General features: G+C 50.3%; 1 long non-coding RNA gene across 4 annotated transcripts; it reads left to right on the top strand.

The window, feature by feature from the left end:
* Positions 1–473: 473 nt before the first annotated feature.
* LOC121044288 (uncharacterized) lies at positions 474–20,877 on the top strand. 4 transcript variants are annotated; one of them, XR_005797235.1, is made up of 6 exons: positions 474–1,873; positions 6,051–6,144; positions 6,282–6,444; positions 8,229–10,244; positions 18,253–18,546; positions 20,191–20,877. It is a non-coding gene; the product is annotated as an uncharacterized LOC121044288 (long non-coding RNA). The 4 variants fall into 4 exon arrangements; XR_005797233.1 differs by lacking the exon at positions 474–1,873 and adding an exon at positions 16,172–16,215 and having other exon boundaries at positions 3,026–6,144; positions 8,229–8,395; XR_005797234.1 differs by lacking the exon at positions 474–1,873 and having other exon boundaries at positions 3,027–6,144; positions 8,229–8,395.
* The last annotated feature ends 218 nt before the right edge of the window (positions 20,878–21,095 follow it).

The raw sequence follows: 21,095 nt of genomic DNA on the forward strand, positions 1-21,095 counted from the left end.
GGCTCTGAGCCATCAGCCCAGAGCCCGACGCGGGGCTCGAACTCACGGACCGCGAGATCGTGACCTGGCTGAAGTCGGACGCTTAACCGACTGCGCCACCCAGGCACCCCTCAGGTTTCGATTTAAAGGTCACTGTCTTCAAGAGGAATTCCCTGACCCATGGCATCCCTCAGAATACATTGTGCCCTTATGACTTTTGAATTAATTATTTTATATGATGTATCAAGTACCTCTGTTTCCCATGGAAACATCAGCTGGAGGAGGGCGAGAACGATGTTTGTCTGTCCTGGCACATCATCACATCATCCTAATCTCTAATCTGGATTAGAAAGATGAGTTCCTAAGGGTGCCTGGGTGGCTCTGTCGGCTAAGCGTCTGACTGGATTTTGGTCACCATCAGGTCACCATCTCGCGGTTTGTGAGTTCGAGCCCCACATGGGGCTCTGCGCTATCCATGCGGAGCCTGCTTGGGATTCTCTCTCCCTTTCTCTCTTCCTCTCCCTCTCTGTCAAAAAAAGATAAATTAAAAAAAAAAAAAAAGAAAGATGAGTTTCTAAAATGCAAGTGTGCTTAAAATTCTTCCTCTTCACACTCAGGTTAAAGTCAAGCTACTCCATGTAGCCTCCAAGGCCCTGCATGCTCTGGCCTCATCTCCCACCTGCCTCCCCTTCAGTGTCCACCTAGACACTACGTCTTTCAGAGTATTAAAGCGGCTGAACCTTTGCCTCCAAGGTTTCAGATATGAAATGATGAAATGATATGCTTTGCAGATTTGTATCCATCCTTCAGCTCTTAGCTGAGAGCTCTATTGATTGGTTGACTGGCTTGTTCATTCATCCTGGTTCTATGTGCCAGGAACTCTCGTAAGTCCTAAGGAAACGGTTGAATCAGACAGATGCGGGTCCCCGTCCCCCGGTCTCTTCCCTGACCACCCAAACCCTGAGGCTCGGTGATGTGTCTCTTCTACGGCTCCCCTGCCTCTCTGAAAAATCCACAGTATTGCCTGATCACACGTCGTAATGACGGTTCCCCTGTCTCCCCTGCTAGCTCATGAGCTATTCGTTGAATGAATTTATGAACCAAGTCCTTTGCTCACAATAGTTCAAAGAAATAGGAAATGCCATAGAGTGGATTCGCTGGACCACAAATACCGTGAGCAGGAGGCACAGGGCGCCATGGACAAGGGGGTGGGGCCAGAGGCAAAGTCAGCAAGAGAGGTCTCTCCTCCTCCTCCTTCCTCAGGAAGTTACAGAAAGTGTGGTCTGAGAAATGTGTGTGGAACCGGACACAGATTCTGTTTATTCTATAACCAGAATAGGTAAACCCAAAGAGGCTGAATGGTTGGCGGTTGCCAGGGGCGAGGGAGAAAGAGGAAAGGGGAGTGATAGCTTCGTGGGGTTTTCTTTGGGGATAATGCAAATGTTTCAAAAGTAGGTACAGGTAGTGGTTACACAACATCGTGAATGTACTGAATGCCACTGAACTCTATACACTTTTAAGATGATTAACGCTGTTCTGTGAATTTCACCTCAGGAAGGAAGGAAGGAAGGAAGGAAGGACAGGCAGACACGTAGCTGGAGTGAGAGGTGGGTGTGTGGGGGCAGTTTCTCTTCCTCTGCCAGTCCCTGATGGGGGCACAGTGACGCCTAGGACTCTGGGGCTGGCTGAGTCGGCTCTGAAAGGAGGAAGGGCTTCCCAGAGCCACCTGGTTCTCCTCCAGGTCCAGGTAAGCTTGGGACACCTGGGCACTGTGCAAGAGCATCACAAGCCTCTCAGCTGCAGGGACCAGATGGCGGCCTTTCCCGGATGGGGCGGGAAAGGAATGCTTTGGGACACATCCGCACCAAGAATCAGTTCTCAAAAGCAATGGCGAGTAAGTGTGAATGTGTTTGTGAGGGCCTGTCTAGCGGATGGTCAATGCCGCCAGAGGAAACCGCCCATAATTTGGAACCAGAAGGATTGCTTGTTGGTCCCTGCTCTGCCAACTAATGGCTACATAGTCATAAGTTAGGCACTTTTTAGTTCTGAGTAAAAAAATTAAAGCCACACGATTACTGGTGGAGAGACAAAATGGTACAGCCACTTTGGAAGACAATTTGACAGTTTCTCACAAAACTAAACCTGCTCTTTATAAACCTGCAATGGTGTTCCTAGGTATTCATCCAAAAGAGTTGAAAACCCTGCACGCAGATGTTTATAGCGGCTTTATTCATAAATGCCAACCAAGACGTCCTTCAGTGGATGGATGGGTAAATGAACCGTGGTCCATCCGGACACTGGAATATTCTTTAGCACTAAAGAAATGAGCTGCCAAGCCATGAAAAGATATGGAAGAACCTTACATGCCTATTACTCTGTGGAAAGAAGCCAAACCACAAAGGCTACAGCACTGTACGATTCCAACTACGTGACATTCTGGAAGAGGAAAAACTACAGAGACAATAAAAAGATCAGTTGCCAAGGGTTAGAGGGGAGGGAGGGCTGAATGGGCAGAGCACAGAGGATTTCTAGGCGGTGAAACTACTCTGTACGATACCACAATGATGGAGAGAGGGCGTTCGTTATGCATTTGCTCGAGCCCACAGAATGTACGACACCCGGAGTGAGTGCTAATGTAAATGATGGGCTTTGGGTGATAATGACGGGTCGTTGGTGGGCCCACATGACTGAATGCAGGTTCGTGGACCGTCAGCTGTACGGCTCTGGTGGGGATGTGGACAGTGAGGGGCCGTGGGCTTATATGGGAAATCTTTGCATACTCCTCTCAATGTTGCCGTCATCCTAACGCTGCTCTAAAAAAAATAGTTTATTTAAAGAAAAAGGGACTGGAGGGGTGCCTGGGTGGCTCAATCGGTTAAGCGTCCGACTTCGGCTCAGGTCATGATCTCACGGTTTGTGGGTTTGAGCCCCGCGTCAGGCTCTGAGAGGACAGCTCAGAGCCTAGACCCTGCTTCGGATTCTGTGTCTTCCTCTCTCTCTCTCTCTCTCTCTCTCTCTCTCTCGGCCCTTCCCTGCTCACACTGTGTGTCTCTCTCTCTCTCAAAAATAAACAAACATTTAAAAAAAATAATTTAAAAAAATAAAAAAGGGACTTGAACAAAAAAAGCTCTCACTGTCGAGGGCTCGCTCTTCAGGAGCAGGACTCTGAGCATTGCACATCCATGTGTCATTTAGTCCTTATAACCATCAGATGGCTGACGTGTCCAAGGCCAACCAGCTGGTCATTGAAGAGCCACAAGTGACTCTGAAGCACCCGCTCTTGGCCACCTCTCTGCCCCAGCTGAGTGTGGAAATGATGATGATGCCCTCCCCTGCCTGGGTGGTTATGAGCAGTAAATGGGCCTGGGGGGAAAGGTCCTTTGGAGAGGCTTCCAGAGAAGCTATTATTTGATGGAGTGGAAGAGGAGGAAGTTGCTGTGTAAAGGGTATGCGTGGAAGGCTCTTGGAAAGAGGAGCTCAGATTAAACTCAAGGCAGTCGCCGTTCTCAGGCCTGTGAGAACCAAGCATGTGGATTGTGGGGGTGCCAGGCTCTGGCCTCTTACCCTGGCACTCCGGGGTCCTGGGGGCAGGCCGGGGCCATCCCCACCCATCCCCTGCACTCCTGGCCGGGAGCCCGGTCCTCGTGGCCTCTCCGGCCTGGCAGTGAGGTGGAGCTTAATGAAACCCTGGTGGCTTCCCCTGATTTTTCCCGCTGAGGATGGAGTGCAGAGCAGACCCGGAGGGGTCTAGAGCCACGTTAGCGGCCATTCAAGGCTTTCAGTTGCGCCAGGTCACTCGTTAGCTGCATGGCCTTGGACAAATGGAAAATGGAATTTCCAAAACGAGGATTCAAATACCGACCGCGCAGGGTTGTTGTAGGATTACATGAGATAATGTGCGTAAGGTGACTCAGATGCAGTAAACCTTGCATAATGATTAATGCTATCATTAGGCAGCCGTCCTTCCTTATTACAACATGAGGGACAGGGACCCAGACGAGGGATGGGGACCCAGAGATTAGAAGCAAGTCATTCAAGGCCTCGCAGCCAGTTCGCGGCAGGTCTGGGCTTCCTCTGCAATCGTCTCCACCCCTGCCTTGGTCAAGTCTTTTCTGAGAATCCCTCACCCAGGGGTGAATTGACAGGGATGCATTTCACACCTGAACAATGCCCCCTCGCTCGCTCGCTTGGGCAATGGGCTGTTACTGTTTCCCAGCTCTGCCACTGATTGGCAAACCGGGATGATTTGGTTGAGCTCCTCTGGACTGAGGTTCTACCCGGCTTCCTGGGAGACGGGCCTCCTGTGGGAGACAGCTGGGCTCCAAGGGATCAGCACATCTCTCTCTCTCTCTCTCTCTTTCCCCTTCCTTGAGTGAGTTTAGCATTCCAGAGCCCCTGGCCTGCAGCCGGAATCAGTATCCAGATACCTCCCACTCCCAGCTCTCCCGAATGGACCCGGACTCATCAGCATTTCTCTGACCTGGTGACACTTAGCCCCGCCTCTGAAAAGTGCAGCCTGGGATATAGATCTTCTGTGCAGTTAAAGTGACTTAAAAGTATTTCTTTTTGGAAATCTTCACAGCCATTCCAGAGATCATGACGGACACCTCGGCCCCGTGAAACAGAGCTGAGGAGTTCTGGCTCCCATAAAGCTGTCTCTGACACCCCAAAGCCAGGCATTGACTGACCAACAGTCTTTGCCCCCCCCCCCCCCGGGGCAAACCTTCCCGCTGGTGTCTCCGCCCCTCTGGAACCCCCACTTCCTCCTTGTCCTCCTCCCACCCGGGAGGCCATGGCTACTGTCATTCCCCACTCCCCAGAGCCAGCTCTCCTTTGGCGTCCCTGTGCCCTGCTCCCAGAGCCACCCCAGGAGCAGGGGTGAGGTTAGAGACATGGTAGCATGGGACCCTGAAGGGGCCCTCTGCTTGCCAAGCCCAGCTGGGGCATCCACGGAGAGTCCACACGAATGACCCCCAGCACTTAAGCAGCGGGCCTCCAATGCTCCAGCTGTTCCAAACACTTACCAGATGGTAATCTATCATAGCAGATACTATCATTACTCCCCTTTAGAGATGGGGAGATTGAGACCCAGAGAGGCGAAGTAACTTGTCCAATGCCACACAGCTTGAAACTGGCAGATTTGAGATTTGAGCCCATCATCTGGGCCAGTGTGCCACTGGAACACCGGAGACGGCCACCCCCTTACTTAATTCCACTCACCCATCACCTCTTCCCTCGGCCACTGACAGGTGCCTTCTGTCATGTCTCCAGCCACATCCTCGGGACACGGCTGTGTTCTCGCTGCAAGAAAGGACAAGTGCCCGGGGCGGAGGGCCCCAGGTTGAAGCCCCTCTGCCTGCTTTCCCTGCCCTGCGGGCCCAGTCTCCTCCCCACCTGGGAACCCTTCAGGGATGCTATGATCTGAACGTTTGTGTCCCCCCCGCCAAATTCATGTGTTGAAAGCTAACCCCCAAGGTGATGGCATTAGGAACTGGGGCCTTTCGGAGGTGATTAGGTCATACACGGGCTTAGCGCCTTTATAAAAATGGCCCCGGAGAGATCCCTCGCCCCGCTTCTAGCATGTGAAGACACAACAAGAAATCAGCAGCCTGCAACCCAGAGGACCCTCAGCCGGCCATACTGCCACCCTGACCTTGGACTTCCAGCCTCCAGCCTCCAGAAATGTGACAAATAAATTCTCGGGTTTATAAGCCACTGACCTGGTCTGTGCCATTTTGTTATAGTGGCCCCAAAGGACTAAGAGAAGTGGCTTAGTGTGGCCACCTCGCTGCCAGGACGATCTGAGGCAGCAGGTCTGGGGGCAGGTCTGGAAGCACTCTCAGCTCGGAGGGGCCGCCTGAGACCGTGGCCTGCAAACCTGCACCTGCTTCCGGGCTGAGGATGTGAATGGGACACCCAGAAGTGGGGGGCGGGAGGGGGTGAGGGAAAGAATTGCCTCCAGCGCCGGCCCTACCTGTCTCCTTCGTCACCCCTCCTTGTCTGCATCAGCTGCTCTAGGAGCAGACCCTGCCCAGCCCCCTGCCACCTTCTCCTTGCCTTTTCTCCTCCAGCCCGGACCCTCTCTTCCATCAACACACACAGCCTTGGTTCACTTCCATCCAATGAGGAAACGTCCACAACACCGCTGGGCACAGGGCCCGGCAGGTAGGGGCTCAATAGGTGCGAGCTCCCTTTCCTTTTGCCCGTCAGCTCCCCTGGGCCTGGCCGCGGCCATGCAGCCGGGTCATTCACCTTTAGGCCTGCTGTCATGGTTGACGCTTTTCTCCCTCCTCTCCACCTAGGAAACTCTTTCTCCTCCTTCAGAACTCAACAGAGGTGTCGCTTCAGGCAGTGAGGGGCCCCCACCCCGGCTGCCACAGTGCTCTGCTCACGCTTCTCAGAAAACTTTCCTAGAGGTTCTGATGCTGTGGGTTTGTTTGGTGTCTCTAGACCCAGCTCGAAAGGGTGAGTACACATCTCTTCCTTTTGTCTTTGACTTACTTAAAATTCCTAAAAATTGCCCAAGTAATTCATGAGTGTGTGCATACTGTAAAAAAAAAAAAAAAAAAAAGGCACAATGCACAAAAATATAAGCCCCAATCCCTCCCCAGAAAATACCACAGTTAATAGCTTTGTGAGTATAAATCTGTATAAATTGATTTAGTATCTTCTTACATAAATGAGATTAACCTACGTACATTGTTCTATGGCTTGCTTTTGTCATTTAATAATAGATTGTATGGCGGCGCCTGGGCGGCTTAGTCCGTTGAGCGTCTGACTTCGGTTCGGGTCGTGATATCCCAGTTCATGAGTTCAAGCCTGGCATCAGGCTCGCTGCTGTCAGCACAGAGCCAGCTTTGTATCCTCTGTCCCCCTCTCTGCTCCTCCCCCTCTAGTGCTCTCTCAAAAAAAAAATTTTTTTAAATAATAGATTGTATGTGTGGTAGGCAGAATAATGCCCCTTCTCCCAAAAATGTACATGTTCTAATCCCCCAAATCTGTGAATATGTGACCTTGTATGGTGAAAGGGACTTTGCAGAAAAGTCCTGAGGAAAAAAAGGTTATTTATGCTGGATCATCTGGACGGTCTCAATGTAAGCATAAGGATCTTTGTAAGAGGGAGGTAGGAGGGTCAGAAAAAGATTTGAAGATGCTACTCTGTTGGCTTTGAAATGAAGAAGCAGGGGGGGTGCTGGGTGCTCAGGTGGTTAAGCGTCCGACTCTTGGTTTCGGCTCAGGTCGTGATGTCACAGTTCATGAGTTTGAGCTACGCATTGGGCTCTGAGCTGACAGCGTGGAGCCTGCTTGGGATTCTCTCTTTCCCTCTCTCTCTCTCTCTCTCTACCCCTCCTGTGCTCATTCTCTCTCTCTCTCTCTCTCAAAATAAATAAATAAACTTAAAAAAAATAAAATAAAATGAAGGAAAAGGACACAGACAAGGAAGGCGGGTATCTTCTAAAAGCTGGAGAAGGCAAGGAAATGGATTCTCTGGAGCCCTCAGAAGGGAATACAGCTCAGCAGAGCCCCTGTTTTTAGCCCGGTGGGATTTTTGACCTATGGAACCGTAAGATAATACATTGTGTTATCTTAAGCCAATAAATTTGTGGTAACTTGTTATAGCAGCAACAGAAAACTAATGTGTGCTTGAGGTGGTGTATTAGATTGCCAGGGATGCCATAGCAAAATGGCACAGACTGGATGGCTTAAAACAACAGAAATTTATTTTCTCATAGCCCCAGAGGCTAGGAGTCCAAGATCAGGTGCCCACAAAGTTAGTTTCTCCAGACGCCTCTCTCCTTCTCATGCGGATGGCCATCTTCTTGTTATCTCTTCACGTGTTCCTTTCTCTGTGTGCCCATCTTTTTGTCTCTTCCTTTTATAAGGATGCCAGCCAGATTGGATTAGAGTCCCCCCCTAATGGCCTCCTTTTAACTTAATCACTCCATTAAAGGCCTTATTTCCAAGTAAATTCCAATTCCGAGGGATTGGGAACTAGGCTTCCGCAGTATGAATTTGCAAGAGACGCAATTCCACCCATAATGTGTGGCCAATCTCATTCACTTTCCAAAGTCACCCAGTGAATTAGAACCATGATTATCATAATTTTATAGGTAAGGAAACAGGCACAGAAAGGTTAAGTTACTCACCCAAATTTACACAGCAAGTAAGTGGCAAGGCCAGTCTGGGAATTGACTGTTTACATACTTCACCCATTTTTCTATGAGGTGATTTTTCTTTTTGGTTTGCAGGTGCACAGGTGTTCAGTAAGCATTGATTGATTGAAGGAATGAGTGGGAGCAGTTCCCAGGACTCCTAGAAGAACATGGGCCAGGCTGGGCCAAGCTTGGGTTTCCCTTCCTACCTCTCCAGGTTAGCAATACTTACCTCCAGGAGAAAACCAAAAGACAAGCAGGAGGTGGGTGTCCACAGAGGATGGTGGGAGTGGGAAGGTACCACCCTCTATTCATCAACTGAACACAATCCCGGGAGACTTTCTGGAGGAGGGCGATGGTCTGGTGTCTCCTAACCCTCGGGGAACCATGGCAGACAATTTTGTAGCTTGGGGTATCCCATGGACAGTCCTGGGGTGCTAGTGCTGAATCTCTCCACCTCCAATTCCACATTCCAGGTTCCAGGTACTCAGGTGTCTCAAGAGAGCTCTTCCTCAATATGAAAAATCTAGGCCAGCTGCAAAGAAAAGACGGTAGATGTCTCTGCCAGCTGTCTCCTGGACATTGGCAGGTGGCCAACACTCACAACCCAGGCAGGGCTTGCCTTGACCTGGCCTGACAATTCATTCTGGTCACTGTGGCAAAGGGGATAGCTACCCAGGAGGCTTAGGCAGGTCTATGGCTAGCTGCCCAAATCAATGGGAATGCCCCAGTTACCTCTCAGGGAGGGCAAATAATGATGGCCTCAACACACTCAGCCCTCAGATCAGAGCTCCAGAACTTCCCATGTCAGACCTTGCAGTGGTTCGGGGGCGACTATACTCACCCACAGCCCTGCTTCTTGACCCCTGCTCTCTACTCCAACCTAGTCTGACATGGATTAGATAGTAGAGACACTCAGCAAAAACTCTGTCTTGATCCAATATGGCGCTCAGAGTGGGGAATCTGGGGTCCAAATAGAAGCTGGATAATTCCCATTTCTTCATAGGCTCTTGGTGTGAAGAAGTGTCAATATCATGGAGTCCATTCTTCCTACTTGGTATTCTAAGGGTTGAGTTTCCTATATAACATTTCCAGAGCAGAGTGGTTACTCAGTCTTTGCGTGAACTCCTCCAGTGATAGGGACCTTACCACCTTACAAAGCAGCTAGTTTCATCCCCCGGCAGTTCTCATTGCTGGAGAGTTCACCCTTACATGATCCTTCCTTACACCGTGTTGCATCTGTTTCCTGCTCTCTCCGTCTATGGTCCCCACAGAAGATGGCCATTCCCTGTTCTTCATGGCTTTTCAGAGATTTGAAGGTAGCTACTGGGTCACTTCCTCTAAGAAAGAACATCATGGGGATTAACAGGAGGAAAATCCAGTCCTTTCAGACCTCAGGGAGGGTTTGCCCTGCTACAGAGAAACTGCTTTTCTATCCTTCTCTGTGGGCCTGTGCACGGGCCCAGGGCAACAATATGGTGAGTCTCTAGGCTCTTTGGACTACAGACACATAGCAAGCACATAGCCTTGCTAGGTGGGAGAACCTCAGCCTACTGTCTTCGTCCCAGGGGAGTGTTTCTGGGTCCCGGGAACCTGGCGATAAGGACATGGTGTCCTAGAGAGAGAGAGCTCTGTACTCAGAATTTGACCACAAGGCCCCCAGTCTTGGTTCCACCCCTTCCTGGTTGGGATCCTATAAGCAGGTTGCTTAAATTCTGAGCTTTAGTTTTGCCCTTTGTAAAGTGGGAAAATATCTCATTGTGTTGCTATGAGGATCAAATGACATCATATATAGGAAGATGCTTTGTCAACCAAAACATACTCTACAAATGATTAGCCAATTCAAGTGGTTAGTAAAAGGGCTTGCAGAGCTTAGAGCTTCTTTGGTCTGGGCCTTCCTAGCGGATGAGTGTCTGGAGCACAGCTGGTTTTAAGAAGGCTTCTGACTCCTTCTCAAACCCCATGGCTGGTCTGTGGCACCTGGAGGGGCTCTCTACTGAGGGTTCATGGTCCCATCCTGTATGACTCCTGCAGGGCCGCTGTGCCCACATCTCCAGAGAGGACTCCGGCCCAAGTACCTTACCCCAGGCTTTGGAGACCCGGAAAGAGTGGGTAAGCGTCACAAAGTGAAGGTTTGGGGTTGGGACTGGGCAGGAGGTGCAAGGCAGGGTCTCTGGGCTTGTAACTGGCTCTTCATTCTTCTCAGAGGCCCCAGGGCTGCCTGCCCAGAGCTGTGTCTGCCCAGCCTCTGCCATCACTCCCTGCCTAGCCTTTAATTTAGACAGAGTTTAATTCTAACCCCCCAAACTTGAATGGGTTTTATTGAGACCAGCAGTGGAGGGACTGAGACTCAGGGAACACAGCCTAATGACAGTGGAGGAATTACAAAGCGAGAGGGTCTCATTTAATCCAACCCCCTCATTGGGCAGATGAGGCCCCAGGAGGGGAAGGCTGCCCCAGGCGGGTGGTGGCCAGGTCGGGTTTTTTGTGTTTCTGCATGGGGTCTCCTTTGTCCCAAGCCAGGGATCTTTCCTGAAAGCTTTCTTGGCTCTGTGCAGACTCTGTGCCTCCAGCCTGTGGCCCGTGACTCCATCTGGGCTCCCTGACAGGCCTGAGTCCATGACCGGGCAAAGATGGATGCCGCCCTCACTCTCCCGGTGTCATGGGAGCAGAAAGGCCAGGAGCCTCCACAAATAGCAGCATGTTGCCACCTGCCTAACCCCAATCCGGTTTATCCTGAGTTAGCAGAAGCCCGTGAGGTGTACTTCCCAGGTGGGGCTGGGCTGGGCAGCCCATCCTTCCTCATGCCACACGGGGCCCCGAGGGTGGCAGTGCTGCAAATGGGGGGGGGGGGGGGGGGAAACCCGGGGGGAGGGGGGGCCGGGGCGGGGTTTCTAGGGGGTGCACGCTGCGGTGGGGCTGGGGGGCACGCAGACTGTTTCAGGGGGCACGTCCCTACCCACAGGGGGCAGCACCTACCCCAGGGGGCAGGAACATGGGCCAGTGGGGGCATTTGCCCAGCTGTAGTCACATACTGGGCAGGCTAGGCTATGCCGGGGTCCTCCTCTCTCTGGCTGCCCATCCTCTCTGCTTGGGCTCCCAGCTAGCTATAAAGCAGGAACAAGTCCCATCCCTTACCTGCCTGGGGGGACATTGAGCAGGAGTGAGATAATGTCTGCAGGCTCAGCCCTCCACGGAGGGAGGCAGCCTCTAAACACAGGTCTACTTTTACTGCCTAGAGCTCTGCCTGGCTCCCTCTGGGGGCCCCTGCTGCTCCCTGACCCCCAAGGAGACAGGAGCCTGGCCAGTGTGTAGGCCCCATGGACCCATCCTAGACATAGTGGAGGGAGCCCCCGAGCTCCAGCACCCAGTTCTTAGAGCCGTGGGCCTGGATTAACTCCTCACAGCCCATTGTTCAGGGTTCAAGGAGCCACCGCCCCCTCCTGGCATTCTGGTTCGACCAGGAGTCTGGGCGGCTGGGCGTGGCTGGGGCCTAATGAGCAGGGTGTGCCCCGAGGACTTGTTAGGAGCTGGGTGACAGCTGTAGGCAGGTCCCCACCCACGGTCGGTGGGCGGGCCGTCTTGCACAACCGTCACCTGCGCGAGGCACCACATGGCATCTTTGCCAAGGGTTTATTTTTAAAAAACAAACGCTCGTCTTTGGTGGTAGGGCTGGGAAATATTTCTAAATACTTAAAAGACATCTCACTAACACTTTTTAACACCCAAATCTACTGTTCAGGAAAGTGATGCAAGTTCATAGGGTTTCCAGCCCATTACGGGGATGCTAGAATGCCCAAGCCATAACTGGGTTCTTGTCTCCTCCAGCTAAGCCCTTGCCTGGGACTTTCAAAAGCAAGAAGCTTCTGCAGTCACTGGGGAATCATGGGCAGGGGCCTCACACCTTGGCCATCCCCCATGTCTGTGTCAGGATGAGTTCCCTGCTCCCTGGCTCTGTGTGGGCAGACACAGCTGCTGCTGGGCCACCTTGTCCTTTCGAGGGCTGAGCGTCGTTGGCAGGAGACAGGGCTTCCTGCGCCTGCCTGGTTTCCATAAGCAGCGCCGTCACCTAAGATCTCCAGCAGACCATGGAGTTCTGGACGAAATCAGTCCTCCAAGGAACGACCAGCCAGATGCAAGGGGCTGTCCATTTGCTACTGAGAGTCTTTAGGGGACACTGCACTGTTGTTGAGATGTTGTCCCGTGCCTTTCAGCACAGGTTGGTTTTGTGGGTATGTGGGAGTGGGTCCGTCGAGGACCATTGCTGAAATACCTGCACATTTCACCATTGCGTGTGCACCTGGAGTCTTGCCTTCCGGGTTCTGCCTGTCGCTGGGAGGCCTCCAGTTTAGAAATGGGGTTGGGGGATCAGAGGCCTCCAGGGGAAGGCTACGGAGAAGACAAGGACAGGCAGGCCTGAGGAGCTGTGGTGCTAAGAACGTGCTCTGGGACCTCCGGTGGATGCTGCTGGGTCTAGCAACACAGGGTGAGCATCTGGGGACACCAGACTTGTGGGAAGTGTGCGGCAGGGCCCAGAATCAAGGTTGTTCCTCTGGACTCTCTTTCCCATATCACAAGCGCCCAGCTTTGCAGTTCGCTGTGGCAGGCTCTGAGGTATGGAGATCAAACCTCCTTTGGGGGAGCTCTTGTCAGCCCAACTTCTGATCTAGCTCCAGCCCAGTTCTCTCTTCCGAGTCCCAGACCCGGTAGAGCTGACTTCTCTTGCCTCGTCTTCTCAGGGCCGTGGGTGGGCACCATCGCCCCTAAGGAAAATGCCCATGGAATACAATGCATACCTCTTCCCTGTCTGCGCCCCATGCCCCAGTCCCTGTACTCCAGACACAATGGCCCCCTGGGCTTCTAGGACAGTCTATGCTCATTGTGCCGGATATCTCTGCCATTCATGGTAGTTGCTGTTCTTACCTCTATTTTTCCAATTTATTTCAGAAAGATTAAAATCCCACCTTCCCTCTTCTGGGGAGCACTCTTCATCTAGGCCATTAAAAGCTGTCTCTGTGGAGGAAGTTTCCATTTCCAGCAAGGGAAGGAAGGGGATTGTTGGAAAGACTCAGAGGCTGATTCTTAGGGCAGGTGACAGCCATAATTGGAGGCGTCGAGAATAGAAAATCTAGAAGTATCTTCAGCCTTACAAGTAAGACAGTTCTATATTGTGATGAAAGCAATGAGGTGATGGGGGAAGAGGCTATGCCCAATTTAGTAGGAGAACTTGGGCAAGTCCACTCTCCATTCTGAGCCTCAATTTCCCCATCTGCAAAGTGAGAACGATGAATCCCACCTCTCAGGGTATTGTGAGGACCAAATGAGGTATAACCCTTGCGAAAACTTTAACACGGACCCGGCATGCGGGGGATGCTTAATAAATGCCAGCTCTCTTTCCCCTTCTCACAAGGCAGCCATCCACGCCAAGCGCCCCGAAAGCATGTACTTCCCCCCGGGCACTCAGGACCGGTGAGAAGGTAGGGGGCCCCATCAGCAGGATGATGGGGATGGTAAAAACTGGGGCCCTCATGCTTGCCTCCTAATGAGCCTGAGTTAATGAACAGCATGATTCACGATTCGCTGCTTCTCCAGGGTGCCCTTTCTGTGTGCCTTCCTCCCATCTGGGCTCCGCAGCTGCTGCCACCCCCATTCCACTGACAACATCACTCCTCAGCCACGCAGTGGGCCTGGACGTTAGCCACATGTGGGGGGTCGACTCTCGTTCGGCCCTGCCCCAGCCTGGCTCCCAGACAGGCAGAGCCAGAGGGGAGTCCTAGCCAGTGCTGAGGACCTCAGCACAAAAAGCCCTGTGCTCGTGTCTGCCATACATATATGTATATTTTTTTAACAGATGACAGACTTGGCCAAGGCCACGTAGGGTGTTACCTGTGGAGTCCAGGCTCATCACGCCCCCTCACCTTCTTCCTTCCTTGGGCCCCGCCACAGACGACACACACCCGAGGCAGGGCCTGCTCCTCTTGGCACACGCAAACCTCTAGGATACTGACTGGGCTTGTGGGGCCAGCTTCTCAGGAAATGGATTCATAGGAGAGGTCTCCTGAACCTTCCAGCTAATTCTCTCTCTGTCCCCTGGGGAGTCAAGGTGGGCAGAGACTGAAATTTAAACGGTCCATGATGTTCTTTAGCCCCAGAGCCAGGCAGCCCTACAGAGAGGACTTCACGTCCACAGGGGCACCTGCTCACTTCTCCACTGTCCCCAGCACACCACCCATGTCTGCCACCATGACACTGGGCTGATGGAGAAGATGCATGCTGAGTGCAGAGGCATAGCAATGACGGAAGTAGAGAGCAAGGTCACGACCTCTGGAATATTCGAGACCCCCTCCCCCAACCACACTTTCTCCTGAATGTCTGCCAAGTGAGCAGGATGTTGGGCATTGAGGCCAGGCTTGCAGAGTGACCTCGTCCTCTGCCTGGGACAGAGGGGAGGATGGGCAGGACCCTCCCCATCCGGGAGGATGGCAAACATGTCACATGATAAGTATGGACCATAGGGCTTCAGGGCTCAGGGTCCCCACCAGCCAGCCCCACCACTGAGCAGGCCTGCAGGGCCCAGAGGGCAGGATGTGGGAGGAGCCCAGTCACCTTGACCAACCCTCCCTGACTGTGTGAGGTGGGGTCTGGGCCCAGGGAGTGGGGTGGGAATGAGAGAGACCCTAAAGACCCAATATGAAGACACAAGAAATGAGGCTCTTTAGGGTAGGATTCATCAGAAAGTTGTTCCGGAACTTCTCTTCCCTAGTAGTACGAGCAATATCAGCATTTGAGACCTTCCCTTCAAAACCCATCATGGTGCAATCTGGAAAGCCAGGACACTGTTGGGGGACACTCACTGCCAACAGTCAGATAGCAGGTGCCCCGAGAGCAGCATCATGGCAATACTTGCATGTTATATTTTATTTCCTATTGTACTGTTTTGTGATCCAATGTAACCTGTGATTTACCTTGGCCCTTCTGTTTCAAGAGGCCACATAAATATTATATTAAGAAGTTAAGGGGCTCCTGGGTGCCTCAGTCGGTTAAGTCATGATCTCACGGTTCGTGGGTTCTAGCTCCGCGTCGGGCTCTCTGTGTTCTGTCGGCTCGGAGCCAGCTTTGGATCTTCTGTCCACCTCTCTCTCTGCCCCTCCTATGCTTGTTCTCTCCCCACCCCCCAAAATAAATAATACTTTTAAAAAGAAAGAAAGAAATTAAGCTGTGTGTGTTTGAATCTTCATGAACAAGGTTTGCTAGGTTGTGGTAGCATGTTGTGTTCATTTTTATTGTAAAATACACATAACATAAAATTTACCTTATTAAGTTCAGTCGTGTTAAGTATATTCATATTGTTGTCCAACTGATCTCTATAATTTTTCGTTTTGCAAAACTGAAACTCCATACCCATTAAACACAACTCCCCAATTCACCCGCTCCCTGGCCCCTGGCAACTGTTTTTTGTTTTTTTTTTTTATTGAGGTGTAGTCTACATACTGTGAATGCATAGATATTAAGTGTAAAACCTGATGAATTTTGACAGATGACCATACATACCTATGTAATCATGTATCTAATCAAGGTACAGCATATTTCCATCATCACACAAAGTTGCCATATTTCTCATTTTTTGTTTTTCAGTCTTAATTATAATCATAGTCACCTTGTGATAATGATTTCCAGAACATTAGATCCCCAGAACTTTTCTGTCAACACCCACCCCCCTGTCTCAAGGCCACCAATGTCTTGATTTCTATCTTCATGGATTGGCTTTGCCTGTTCTAGATCTCATAAAAACGGAATCACCCCATACGTATGCTTTGTGCTTCTCTTTCTTTCAACATAATATTGAGGTTCAGCCATGTAGCATCTATCAGTAGTTTATTCATTTCTACTGCTGAGTAGCATACCATTATATGAAGATAACATAATTTGTTTATGTGCCCACCTGTGGATGGACATTTGGGTCATTTCTAGTGTTTTGCTGCTATGAACAAAACTGCTATGAAACTTTTTGGACAATTTTTGTGAATATGCATTTTCAGGTTTCTTGGATAAATACTTGGGAATGGCATCAGTGAATCATAAGGTAGGTGTATATTTCACTTTGTTAGAAACTGCTAGTTTTCCAAGATGGTTGTACCATTTTATGCTCCCGCCAACAATGTATGAGTTCCAGTTGCTCCATGTCCTTACCAGCGTTAGGTACTGTTGCTCTTTTTAAGTGTGGCCATTCCAGTGGGTGTGAAATGTTATTGCACATTTCCTAACACAAAGATGTTGAGCAATTTTCATTTGGTTATTGGCTACTTGTAATCTTTTGTGACCTGTCAGGTCAAGTCTTTTGCTCTCTTTCATTTATTGGGTTGATTTTTTTTTTTAATTTTTTTTTCAACGTTTTTATTTATTTTTGGGACAGAGAGAGACAGAGCATGAATGGGGGAGGGGCAGAGAGAGAGGGAGACACAGAATCGGAAACAGGCTCCAGGCTCCGAGCCATCAGCCCAGAGCCCGACGCGGGGCTCGAACTCACGGACCGCGAGATCGTGACCTGGCTGAAGTCGGACGCTTAACCGACTGCGCCACCCAGGCGCCCCTGGGTTGATTTTTTAAAAAAAATCTTTTTATTATTGATTTGTTGGCATTCTTTATATATTCTGGATACCAGCACTTTGTCAGATATATATATTGTGAATATTTCTTTGCAGACTGGCTTGTCTGTTTTCTTAACAGAGTCTTTGGATTGCAAAAACAATTTTTTTTTTATGAAGTCCAATTGATTTTTTAGTAATAGTTTGTGATTTTATGACCTGTTTAAGAAAACTTGGCCTTCTGTCAGGTCATGAAAATTTCTGTCTCTGTTCCCTTTTAGAAGCTTTATAGTTTTAGTTTGTGTGTTTAGGTCTGTGATCCACCTTAAAGAAATTTTTGAGTATGATGTGAGGTAAGGGTGATTGCTCATTTTTAAATATATGACTATCAAATTGTTCTAGCACCATGTAAAATTTAAAACTTTGCTTTACCCATTGAATTACTATGGTGTCTTTGTTGACAATCAGTTGGCCATACCTGTGTGCGTCTACTTCTGGACTCTTCCCTTGATCCCATTGTCCATTCTTATGCCAATACTGTATGTACTACCTTGATCGCTGTAGCTTAACTGCAGGTCCTAAATCATGTAGTGAAAATCCTCTATGGGGTAGCAAGTTTTTGAAATACCAACTCATTCCTTCCAGTATTTATCCTTCGCGCTTTTCACCACTCAAGCAATTATTTGCTGACTGCCAAGGGGAAGTGAGCACAATCCCAAGACACAGGGAAGGAATAAAGGGAGACTTTTTGGCTTTGGTTCTGAAGATCTAAGTCCTTAGGGGAATAGAGACATAAAGTTTGGGGAAAACAGCATGCTAGAGAGCACCACCCCCCATCCCTACCCTCTACTTCCAGTTAATAGCACTTCTAAGACTACAGAAAAATCCCCTAGGCTGTGTAGAAGGAATTAGAGCAATTACACACCCTTAAATCTGGGGTTAGGATCTCAGGAGCCATGGAGACCTCAAGGAGGCATGGGGCAGCCTTGTAGAGCCCCCCATCTCTGATGGCCCAGGAACAGCAGAATGAATGCTGGACCCTCAATGTGGCCTGGGGAGAGCTGCACCCGGAAGGGGCTGTGGGTCAGAATGATGACCCTCCCAGGAGAGGTTTGGACAGGTGGCCCTGCAGGAAGTCACCCCAGTGCTTTGACTCTCTGTAAAACTCTAGAAAATCAGTCTTGATGCTAAGAAAAGGGGGAGGGGTCACGAATCCACGGCAGTTAATGTTTTGCCACTCTGGTGGCAAAGATGTTTCAGCTGAGAAGAAAGAAATGTCTCTTAAAAACATCTCTGAGTTTACTGCTGAAGGCTTATTCTGGCTTTATATGGATCTTCTAACAAACTGTATTTAAATGACTAAGTCTAATGTTAATAAAAAGTGGGGAGGGGGCAGAAGACCCATCCTTTCTGATGGGAGAGGAGCTGGCTGAGAAGGATCTGGCGCCTGCCTCACTTGTGTTCCAGCCCCTGCCTTTAGGATCTCAGACTTCATCAAACAAATCATCCTCACAATATGTTCTTCTGCGTTCTAGTTTCTCCGTCCTGAAACACCCTAATAAAGTCCTTACATGTAATGCATCACTCTTGTCTTGAGCAATCTGAAGGACATCACGGTGGACCCCAAGCAACATGTTGATATCCTCACGGAGCCAAGCTCGAGGGTGAGCCCTGTTCCCCACATAGGAGTGATCGCCTGGCAGCAGAGGCTCAGGGTGAGGACACCATCTTGCCCTGGTTGCAAAGGACATTGAGGTGAGGCTGCCTCAGCCTTCACTGTCCTGGCCTTCCTTTCCACGCCATCCGTGCCCCGACTCCACCCGTATTAGGTATGGGGAAACTGATGCTTCAGCCCTATTTATTAAGTGCCAGGACAGTCCAGTTTGTGTGCTGCTTTGCTTATATTAGAATGTTGAGCCCTTACCTTAACTCCAAGAATGTGAAAATTGGCATTTCAAGACGCGTTGAGTTAACACACCCCTTTGCTGTGATCCCATTTCCACCAAAGGCTCAGAAGTGGGACACACCGAAAATGGAAAACAGACCAAAAATGCCTGCTTGACTGGCACCACGGATTAGGGTGTGCAGGAAAGAATAAACACACAAGCACACTGTAGGTCGGGCCCTGGATTAGGGCCCTTTCAAAGCAGTCCAGGCTAGACTGCCAAGTTCAGGTTGCCCTGGGCCATGCTGTGCTGTGGTGAGGCCAGGGGTGCTTGGGTCAGAGAAACACAGGGTCCTAGAGCTCAGTGTGAGCCCCTGCCCCCACTGCCCAGGCCTCCCAGAGAGGCATTGGGGCAGTCACCCCAAGCTGAGAAGGCGGCCATCACTCAGGGGTTGGAAACAGGGAAATCGGTCAAAGGACTTCTGGCTCATTGCTAAATCAAGCCGAGCTGCTCTTAGGGTCCCGTGACCCCCTTTCCCCCAGAATGGACTCTTGGCACATGTCTAAGTGGCCCTGCTCAAGGGAGCACTGAACTCATTTACCCTGCCAGCAGTTGGGCCATGACGTGCTCGGCCTCTTACTCATCCTGAAGTCATCAGTCATGTTTCCAGGAGTGTGAGTAATTTGGGGAGGGTGGGGGAGGGGGAGAGGGCTCCCAGGTGGGGGTGGGAGATGTCGAAGCGGCCATGTGGCCCAGATGAGCCCTCAGCCCTCTTACTCCGAAGCTGGATATGCATCCTTAATCTGCTTTCACGTGTGGAGTGTGTGTGTGTAAATGTGGGCAGTTTAAGGAAACTAGAAACCAGAACAACAGGGACTTCCCCCTTCAGCCCCAGGCAGCTGAGAAAGTGTGGTAGCCCAGAGGAGGGTGCCGGTTCAGTGCCTTTTGGACTTCTTAATAATATATAAACTCACATCAGTCTAACACTCTATTCCATTTGTCCCTCTGTGGGGACTGAAGCTCAGAGAGGTCTGGTGGGTGCAAATGTCCCACCACTGGGAAATATCAGAGATGGGAGTAGAATCCAGATGACTCGACTGGTCTAGACGCTACACTTCTGGACCGTGAAGGCTTCCTTTGACCAGAGGGCTTTGTCAGCCTTTGGGCTTTGTTGTTTTCTGCAAGATCAGTTTTCCATAGCCGGGCTCAGCCCGGACCTGATATTTGTCCCCTGCTACTTTCCGACACCACATTCTCACAGAGGTCCCAGCAGTGGGGGTTACGGGTGAGGTCCAATCCCGGATCATTTCTCCCTCCTGCTCTCAGGTTTGGCTGTCTTAAGGGTGGAATGTGTTCCAAGGCAGTGACAACCCTGTGCCCGAGTTTCTTACATTTCCTGGCATACTCGCCTGCCCGAGGATGGTTGTGATACATCCTTCATTCTCTGGTAGAAGAAACCTGGCAGAAAACACACCTGGAAAAGAAACTTCCATTTTGTGAGCACCTACTATGCTCCTGGACATGGTGCTATGTTTTCCATGTATTATCTTTTTGGATCTTCACAAAAATTCCCTGTATACTACACAGGTAATATTATCCACGTTACACAAATGAGGAAACTGAGGCTTCAGAGGTTTATAACTTGGGCTCCATCACCCGACTAGTGAGCGAGGGAGGCAAACTTCGAATCCAGATCTGACAGCTGGCTCCATGCTCTCCATTGGATCATCCTGCTGCGGAAAGTCTACACCAGCCTGGGGATTACAGCCTAGAACACCTCATCTGGGCTGCTAACCTCAGATAGAGATCAAAGAGACATTGTCATGGGAGAATGGCTTTTTGAGATCAGAGCCTCTTATCAGTGGAATTGTATTTCACCCCCCTTCCCCAAATTCATATGTTGAAGTCCTAATGTGACTGAATTCGGAGACAGGGTCTTTAAAGAGCTAATTAAGTTAAAACGAGGTCATCTGGGCCCTAATCCCATGTGACCGGTATCCTTATAAGAAGAGATCAGAACACAGCCACAGGGAAGGCCATGTGAAGACACAGAGAGAAGGCAGCCATAGGGAAAACCAAGGGGGAGAGCCTTCAAAACTCCTGAAGACACCTTGATCTTGGGCATCTCTCTCCAGAACTGTGAGAAAATAAGTATCTGTGTTTAAGCCATCCGGTCGGTTATGGCAGCCCTTCAAATGAACTCAGAGCCCCTTTTAAAAATCATCTTTGTGGGGCGCCTGGGTGGCTCAGTTAAGCATCCAACTTCAGCTTGGGTCATGAACTCGCAGTTCGTGAATTTGAGCCCCACGTCGGACTCTGCTGATAGCTCAGAGCCTGGAACCTGCTTTGGATTCTCTGTCTCCCTCTCTCTCTGTTCCTCCCCTACTTGTACTCTGTCTCTCTCTCAAAAACAAAGATTTAAAAAAACTTTTTAAAAATCATCTTTGTGTTCCTAGCTGCTGCACACAGCAGGCATCGAATCCATGTGTGTT

This window comes from Herpailurus yagouaroundi, unplaced genomic scaffold, assembly GCF_014898765.1.
Source record: "Herpailurus yagouaroundi ecotype Mexico unplaced genomic scaffold, PumYag 188, whole genome shotgun sequence".
Lineage (NCBI taxonomy): Eukaryota > Metazoa > Chordata > Mammalia > Carnivora > Felidae > Herpailurus > Herpailurus yagouaroundi.